Source organism: Cannabis sativa, chromosome 1, assembly GCF_029168945.1.
Source record: "Cannabis sativa cultivar Pink pepper isolate KNU-18-1 chromosome 1, ASM2916894v1, whole genome shotgun sequence".
NCBI classification, from domain to species: domain Eukaryota; kingdom Viridiplantae; phylum Streptophyta; class Magnoliopsida; order Rosales; family Cannabaceae; genus Cannabis; species Cannabis sativa.
Genome location: NC_083601.1, coordinates 59377064 through 59386976, shown reverse-complemented (window position 1 = coordinate 59386976; position 9913 = coordinate 59377064).

Sequence of the window (9913 nt, the reverse complement as noted above, 5' to 3'; positions counted from 1 at the left end):
TAAGGAAAAGTCTCAACTATTCCAGAAAAGATAAAGCCATGAAAGAATTTCTTAAATCAACAGTGAGACGTCTCAGATATGCTTTAGTATGCCTTAGACCAGACACCTACTGTTGAGTGGGAGAAATGAGTAGGTATCAGATTAATCTAGGAGAACAACATTGGAAGACAATCAATTAAATCTTAAGAGTAAGAAGAGGAACTATATGTTAGTCGATAAGGGTGTGTTTAAAACCCTTAGACTACACCACATCAGATTTTGAGACTTGCCTTTGTGCTAGAAAGTCTACTGATAAGATGGTGATTACTCTTGGGGTGGAGTAGTGATTTTGGAGAAGTGTAAAAACCTATCTAAAGTCTCTAGGTCTTCCATGAGAGACTGAATGTTAAAGATGCAGGAAAGGTACTTATTCAGTCTAAGGAAAGTTCTATACATTTGTGGCACCGTTCCAACTTGTCTTAACTACTAGTGTTATTTCCTGAATAACAAAAAAGTAGTTTCCAAAAGTATAGAATCTAGCATCCCAAGAGAGTAGACATATAGAGAAGAATTTCACAATATCAAGGATTTTGTGATTAAGGAAGTGTAATGGTGGAGAGAAGGTTGTGGTTAATTAAACCTGTCAGATCCTATTACGAGGAGTTTACTACTACTACACTTGATTTGTAAATCAAGGTGTTCAGATTATTTAAAATGCCCATTTTGTTTTATATTAGTGCAAGTGGGAGTTTGTTGGGTTTTGTGCCCTAAATAAAACCCATTTCAATATAATCAGATTTACTTATTAATAAAGATCAGAAATAACATTTTATGTTGCATGGTTCACATGATTTATTTCATGATTATATATATATAATGTATGAATTCTATTTAAGTCCATAACATATGAATTTGTTAAGGATTATAGTGTTGTCAGCACAGTGGAATATAATCTTAATTATATGTTCGAAAGTTTATTCCCTGATTTGTTAGTTCATTGGATTTAGACTGACATGATAATCACCGATAGGTATTCTTACACCATGGAAAAGTGTTATGTCCTTTCCATGGCATTGGCAAAGTTTACCAGTATCGGATGTATGGAGTATACATCGGAAGGGACCGATATTGAACTTTGATTACATATATTATAATTTACCGTAATATCTATTCAATTCAATATCACCCATTGATCCTAGATCAAATGATCTTAATGCTGATATGATTAGGTTCGATCTCAAGAGTACTATACATGTTCTTTGATTTGTTAGTTAAGCCTACTTTTGCGTCAGGGTGATACGTACATTTTGGAAACATGATAATATAATCGAGTTGGAGCGTTAACATAAATATGGAGTCTATAACTTATATAGGAATTTAGAAGTGAAACGATTATATCCTTTGAGCTTGGCTAAACAGAGATAAATGGTGGAGATCTCGTTTCACTTCGCTGAAATATGAGTTATACAGAGCTAAGTGTTTTAAGGATAAAATACATTGAAGGTGTAACGGTAACTTAGTGCCTATTCAATGTAGATCATCTATTAGAGGGTCATTGATCAAATTAGTATTATAAAAATGGATAACTAATGACGTATCTATATCGTGGAACATATAGAGCGTTTTATATGACAGAGAATGCAATTCCAAGTTCTAAGTGTAGATTCAATAAGGAATTAATAAGTTAGGAATTTACTTGGTAAATTCGGTTCGACTTATTAGAAGCTCGGAAATATAGGCCCATGGTCCCCGTACTAGTTGAGACCATAGTGCTTGTAAGACTCAGTTAATTGATTTTAATTAATCAATTATAATTCTAAAGTTAGACTATGTCTAGTTTATGAATTTCCACTAAGCAAGGGCAAAATTGTAAAGAAAAGAGATTCTAGGTTTATTTATTAATTAAGATACTTTATATGTCTAAATTAATAAATATATTAAATGACAATATTATTTATTAATTATTTTTAAGCTATTAAATAATTAGAATTGGCATTTAAATGGTTAAAATTGGAAAATGTGCATTTTTGAGAAAATGGGAATGAAAAATAACAAAATGGGAAAGTTGCAAAGTGAGGCCCAATTTCCTTATATGGCCCACTATGCTAAGGGTTTGCCATTTTATTTTTCCATTATTGCCATACAATTCTAACCTAAACCTAGAAGGCATTCTGTAAATAGAAAGTATTGGCTTCAGGAAACTCATGACTTGCACATTTGTTTCCTTCAGAAAAGCCTTTGCCGCCCCTCTCTCTCTTTTCCTTTCTTCAATTTCGAAATCCTTGAGTGAATGAGTAGTGCCCACACACATCAAGTTGTATCTCAATCATAGTGTGTAAGACTGTAGGACAATCCAAACAACAAGAAGGAGAATCAACATCGAAGGAAGGAGAGAAAGAGATCCAGATTCAGATCTTTATAATGCTCTGCTAGAGAAAGGAATCAAGGGCTAGAGATCTGAATGGAAGGATTCATTGTTGGAAATTATTTTACCAGGATCTTATATCTACTCACAAGTATGTTTATTAACATCCTAAATAAGAACTTTCTAAAACGATAAATTAAACACATATAAAGTTCAAGAAACCTTACATTGGGTGCAGCGGAATTAAATGACTCCTTCCGTTCAGATCTCTAACCCTTGAATCCTTTCTGTAGCAGAGTATTATCAAGATCTGAACCTGGATCTCTTTCTCTGAATCTTTGTTGCTGAATCTCCTTTGCTGATGATCTTTCTTCACGATCTTCCTCACTATGATTGAGGTATTGCTTCATTTGTGTGGGCACTACTCTAATCACTAAGGTAATTTCGAAATCCAAAGGTAGAAGCAAGAGAGAGAGTGGCGGCTAGAGAAGAGAGAGTGGAGGCTTAGGTTTTTCTGATTCAGAAAGTGTAATTTTCCTGAAGCCTCCACTATCTATTTATAGCATTCCACTAGGGTTAGATTTGAATTATATGGCATTAAAATAATGAAAAAATCAACTTAAAATACATATAAAGGTGGTCGGCCATGGCTTTAGTGGACTGGGCCTTGCTTTTTGCAATTTTGCAATTTTAACACCTTTTGTATATGATTTTCTCAAAAATGCCAATTTCCTAATTCAATCATTTAAATGCCAATTCTAACTATTTAATAACTATAAATAATTATTAAATAATATTGTCATTTATCATATTTATTAATTGAACCATACAAAGTATCATAATTAACAAATATGCCCCTATTAACTCTTTCTTTACAATTTCGCCCTCACTTAGTGAAAATTTCACAAATAGACAAAGTCTAATTCGTGAATTATAATTGATTAATCAAAACCAATTACATGAGTCTTACAAACAATATTATCTCAACTAGTGGGGGGACCATGGGTCTATATAACTGAGCTTCCAATAAGTAGATCAAGAATTTAGCACTAAAATTCACTAACTTATTAATTCTTCGTTGAATCCACGCATAGAACTTAGAATTGCACTCTCAGTATATAGAATGCTCTATATGTTCCACCATATAGACACATCATTAGTTATCCATTGTTATAATCCTAATGTGATTAATGATCCTCTATATGAATGATCTACACAGTAAAGGGATTAAATTACCGTAACACCCTACCATGTATTTTATCCTTAAAACACTTGACCTCGTATAAATGATATTTTAGCTTATGCGAAATGAGATCTCCACCATTTATTTTCGTTTGGTCAAGCTCGAAGGAGATCATCCTTTGCTTACTATTCGCCAGATAGAAGCTATAGATTCCATGTTTATGCTAGCGCTCCCACTCAATTGCACTACCGTGTTCCCAAAATGTACGTATCACCCTGACCTAAAAGTAGGCTTAATTAAAAAATCAAAGAACACGAATAGCCTTTCAAGATTGAGCCTAATCATAACAGGATTAAGATCATTTGATCTAGGATCAACTTGGCGATATTGACTTGAATAGATTTTACGGTAAGTTTAATTAAATCTAAATGAAAGTTCAATATCGGTCCCTTCCGATGCATACTCCATGCATCCAACCTGAGCTTTACTTTAACCAATGTTCTGGAAAGAACATAGTCATATCAGTAAAACCCTGTGTCTGATAAATCTAGGAAACTTTATTCACATAGTCATGTTTACTTTCCAATGTGATGACAGCACAATAAACATGATCAAGTATGTGAAAAGGGTTTAAGATGAATTTATAAATCAATTAGACAAGCAATTGATAAAGTGAGCCAAAACATACACAAATGAATGAAAAATACTTCTGTTTCTTTATTGATGTTGAATAAAATAGATTACATTGAAATGGAGTTTTATTTAGGGCATAAAACCTAACAAACTCCCACTTGCACTAATATAAAACTAATTAGTACATATCAATTAATCCTAAATTCTGACTGTGCTTTTCAAAGGCTGTCACGGCCAGGACTTTGGTAAATGGATCAGCTAGGTTGTCCTCTGTGTCAACTTTCTCAACTAGTACATCCCCTTTTCCCACGTATTCTCTGATAATGTGATACTTCCTTTCAATGTGTTTGCTTCTCTTGTGGCTTCGAGGTTCTTTACTGTTTGCTATTGCTCCATTGTTATCGCAGAGTAGTACCAGAGGCTTTTCCATTCCAGGAACAACACCTATGTTGGTGAAGAACTTTCTTAGCCAGACAAGTTCTTTAGCAGCTTCGGCTGCTGCTATGTATTCAGCTTCCATAGTTGAGTCCGATATCGCGGTTTGTTTAGCACTTCTCCAAACCACTGCTCCACCCCCAAGAGTAAACACCATCCCAGATGTTGATTTCTTGTCTTCAAGACTTGCTCGGAAATCCGAATCGGTGTAGCCTATGGGATTTAAAGCACCACCCTTGTAGACTAACACAAGATTCCTTGTACTCTTTAAGTATTTCGGAATATACTTAACCGCATTCCAATGTTCTTGTCCCGGATTAGACCGATACCTCGCTCACGATTCCAACAAGCATAACGTATGTCGTGTCTAGTGCATAACATTGCATACATTAGACTTCCAACTCAGAGGCATAGGGAATTTTCTCCATGTCCTCTATCTCTTGAGGATCGAGTCGGTGGATCGTTCCTTAGATAGACGAATACCATATCTAGAAGGCATATTTGCCCCATTGGTGTTGTTCATGGAGAATCTCTCTAAGACTTTGTCTATGTAGGTTGTTTGAGAGAGAGCAAGAGATCTGTTCTTCCGGTTTCTGATAATCTGAATACCAAGAACATAGGCTGCTTCACCCAAATCTTTCATATCGAATTGAGTGTTGAGCCATTCCTTAATGTGAGTCATTTTCTTGACATTGTTTCCAATGATCAAAATGTCATCAACATAAATGACCAGGAATACTACTATTTGGTCTTCCTTGAGTTGGTAAACACAAGGTTCATCTTCATTCTGAAGAAAGCCGTAGGTCTTGATGATTTCATCAAACCTCTTGTTCCATGAGCGAGAAGCTTGCTTAAGTCCATAGATAGACTCCGTTTAACTTGCAAACTTTCTTTTCCCCGCCGGTGAAGAACATAACCTTCTGGTTACTCCATATAGATGGTTTCTTCAAGTACCCCATTAAGGAAGGCAGTCTTGACATCCATTTGCCAGATTTCATAATCGAAAGCAGCAGCTATGGAGAGAAGAATTCGGATGGATTTGAGCATGGCAACAGGACTAAAAGTTTCCTCATAGTCCACGCCTTCTCTTTGGGTATAACCCTTGGCTACAAGTCTAGCTTTAAAAGTTTCGACTTCGCCTCCAGCTCCTCTTTTCTTCTTGTAAACCCACTTGCATCCTATCGGATGATAGTCGTCGAGTGCGTCTACATATTCCCGTACTTTGTTCTTTTTCATGGAATCCATTTCGAATCCATGCCGCCGACCATCGTTTCCGTTGCGGACTAGCCATTGCCTGTTTATAGGTTAATGGATCGTCATCAATACCGTCACCTACGACCATATTGATTTCACCATCCAAGCCATAACGAGCAGGTTTTGTTGAAACCCTCCCACTACGACGAGGTACGGTTGTCTTCTGAACAGAAACTTTAGTAGTAGATTTCTCAGTTTGTTCAACTGAGGGAGTGGGATCGTCTTCTTCACGAGTGGAAGAGGACGGAACATTGGAAGGACTTATATCTGATAGCAATTCCTCTAGAACAACTTTACTTTTCGGTTTGTAGTCTTTAATATAGTTCTCTTCAAGGAAAGTAGCATTTGTAGAAACAAACACTTTATTATGCTTGTGACTATAAAATAGTCCACCCCTAGTCTCTTTAGAATTTCCAACAAACATGCATACTTCGGTACGTGATTCAAGTTTGCCTTCTTTCTTCTTAAGACATGAGCAGGGCACCCCCAAATTCTGTAATGGCGTAAACTAGGTGTTCGACCATTCCAAAGTTCGACGGGTGTCTTAGGGACTGCTTTAGATGGAACAACATTTAGAATGTCATTTGCCATCTGTATAGCATATCCCCAGAAGGACGTAGACAGAGTTGAATAACTCAGCATAGACCTAACAATTTCCAAAAGAGTGCGATTTCTTCTTTCTGCAACTCCATTTTGTTGTTGAGTGGCTGGGGCAGTGTATTGGGATTCAATTCCAAGTTCAATTAAATGATCTTTGAACTGCATATCCATATATTCGCCACCCCTATCAGTTCGCAAGATCTTTAATGATTTACCTAATTGGTTTTGGGCCAAAGCATGAAACTCCTGAAACTTTTCAAAAGTTTCAGATTTCTTTTGCATTAGGTAAAGAAAACTATATCTAGAGAAATCGTCAATGAAAGTGACAAAATACTCATAACCACCTCGGGCTTTGACATTCAAAGGTCCGCAGACATCGAAATGCACTAACCCTAGAGGGATTTTGGCACGCTCTCCCTTTGCAGAGAAAGAACGTTTAGTCATTTTTCCTTCTAGGCAGGACTCGCATACTGGCAGTTCACATTTTTCAATGGACCGTCTTTGGTGAGCCTATTGAGTCTATCAAAGCCTATATGACCTAAACGTAAATGTCATAGATAAGTTTGATCATCATTATCAATCTCTTTTCTTTTTAGGTTTCTAGGTCTAGCTACACTGAAAAGTTCACTATTTAGTGAGATTTGAGTACTCGGTCTTAAAACATAAAGCCCTTGTTCCATTATAGCAACACATATTTGAAATCCATTACGAGAAATTGAACAATTTGTACTCAAAAAATTCAATATATAAGATTGTGTTTGCAAATATGAGACACTAATCAAGTTTTTACTAAAGTTTGGAATAAATAAAACATTTTCTAAAATTAAAAATCTTTGTTGAAACTTGATGGGGGCTTTTCCTCTAGCTTTGACCGATACTAATTCGCCATTGCCAACTTTAAGCTGTAACTCTCCTGGAAGGAGATTTTCCCAAGTTTCAAGCAACTGCAGTGAAGAACATACATGGTTAGTAGACCCAGAATCAACAATCCAGATGGATTTGTCGTTCTCTAAAACACATGATTCAAAGACAAAAGCATTACCTTCGTTTGAATTGCTTAGAAGCCTGGGACATCGTTCTTCATGATGACCCTTTCCATTACAATTCGAACATAGAAGATTATGTCTGATAATTGTACTTGAAGAAGCAGTTTTGCTAGATCCTTCATACCTAGTCCTTTTCCTTCGATTATTGATTGCAAACCCATGGGGACCCATTGCAATCAAGTTCCGTTCATGGGCTCGTAATTCTGCTTCGAGCTTGTCCATGTCGGAGGAGTTAGAATTGTTGATCATGTAAGAGATAACAAATTCATTATACTCCGGAGGAAGACTATTAAGGATAAGTTGGACCCATTGTTCTCTTGATAAATCAATTCCTAGTAGATTTGCCTTTTGGAACTTCAGATTCATCATCAACAGGTGCGAGTTAATGCAAATACCAGGATGCATTTTCACACTATAGAGTTCTTTTGCTAAGATAGTAACTAAGAGAGGATCAGGGTGAGGGTTATTCATAATGACACTACAACACATCAATAAAACAGAAGTAAGGTTTTGGCTCATAAATTCATACACAATTTAGAAAATAACAAGTAATGACATATGTTATAGAAATACTAAATCTAACATAGTTTATTTTCCAAGGTATTTCAACAAACTGATACAGTGTCCCGTTTAGGCGAGAGTCAAAGCATCATCCATTGAATAGAGTTGTCAGCTCATCTAAAATGATAACCATTCTAGCAACCTTTTATTCGATCAAGATTGGAATTCAGCATTGTCCCGTTTAGGCGAGAGTCAAGGCAATTCTATCTTATGAGCTTCCACCATTGTTTCATAACTTGCAAGTCAAGTATGGTCGCCACCATTAGGGTGATCTATACCATACAAAACACTTACAAATTACTTATCATGCGAGGTTAAACGGTGCGAAATTGCTAATGAACGTTCCTCCATTAGGGAGGATTACTCACTAAAACAAATGTGGTGTAAAACCCACAATGGAGATCGAATGTCTCTTGAATAAAAGCTCATTATTTAAAAATAATATATGTATTTTGTATAATCATTTAAATTCGATATTATAATAATGAAAAATTACAAACTAAAGTTGGTTTAAATAAAAAAATCAACTTTAATTAATTTTCAATTATTATTTAAATTGAAAAATAAATTCAAATAAATATCGAACAAGTTCCATAATATAATAATGAAAAATTACAAATCAAAATTGATTTAAATAAAAAATCAACTTTAATTAATTTTCAATTATTAATTAAATTCAAAAAATAAATTTGAATAATAATGGAACAAATTTGAAAATATCTTGTTTAAGTTGTTTTAGAAGAATCTAAAAAATCAACTTAAATATCTTTCAAATCAGATTTAATTAAATTTAAAATTAAGTTGTAACCACTTAATTTTGAAGATATTCCATTTTAAGTTAATATTCGAAAAGATATTAACCTAAAAAATATCTAAAGAATCTTAATTACCAATGCCTAAAATTCCTCAACTTAATTTTGAAATTTTGAATTCAAAAGATATTCAGATTTAAGTTGGTTAGTTGTAGATAACTAAATATCAACTTAAATAGGAATATTTAATGAAAAATTTAAATAAAGTTCCAGAAAGAATCTAGATGGTTATTATTCTATATTTAATTAAATACAAGAAAATACATATAGTTTAGCTTAGAATATAAAATTCTTTAAACTATGATTTTCTAAATTAATTTCAAAATAAATGAAATTAATTATGTTTCTAATCAATTTTAATTAGGTTAAACTAGTGTAATTAACCTAGTACAGTCATTCAAATCAGGCAAATGGGCCTTCACAATTGGGGTGGTTTGTGTGAGGGGGTGCTGGGTTCAGTATGTCGTACCCACTTCTATGGCTCCCAACTCTCACACAAGGCCCAGAAGAGAGGAATTTAACCTTAATAAGAACAACTGTTATTAATTGAATAGGCCCAAAAACTAAATGGGCCTAAATAAATTCTATTAAGAACTATGATAATTTATTTTAGCAACATTAACCTATATGCATCTATAATAAAATTAAACACATAGGCTCACACAGGCACACTTTGGATGGGTCCTATCATGTTGCTAGGTCATACACAGATGAAAGAAGATTGTAAATATACCTGTTACAAATTATTATCGTGACCAAGAGAGCCATCAGATCATTAGATCTGGCAAAAGGTAACCATGGCTATTTGCAATCAAGTAATAATAGGTTTTGAAAACTTACACACAAGTTAAAACACATACTCCTGCAACAAGGTTAGTTGGATAGTTGGCTGTAGGATTTATTTAATTTTAAATTAAATATTTAATTTCGAAAATAATTAATTAAATAAATTAAAATAAAAAAAAATTCGAAAATTTTTAAAAAAATTGAAAAAAAAAATCGAAATTTTAAATAAAAATTTAAAATTAAACCTACAATTTTTGAA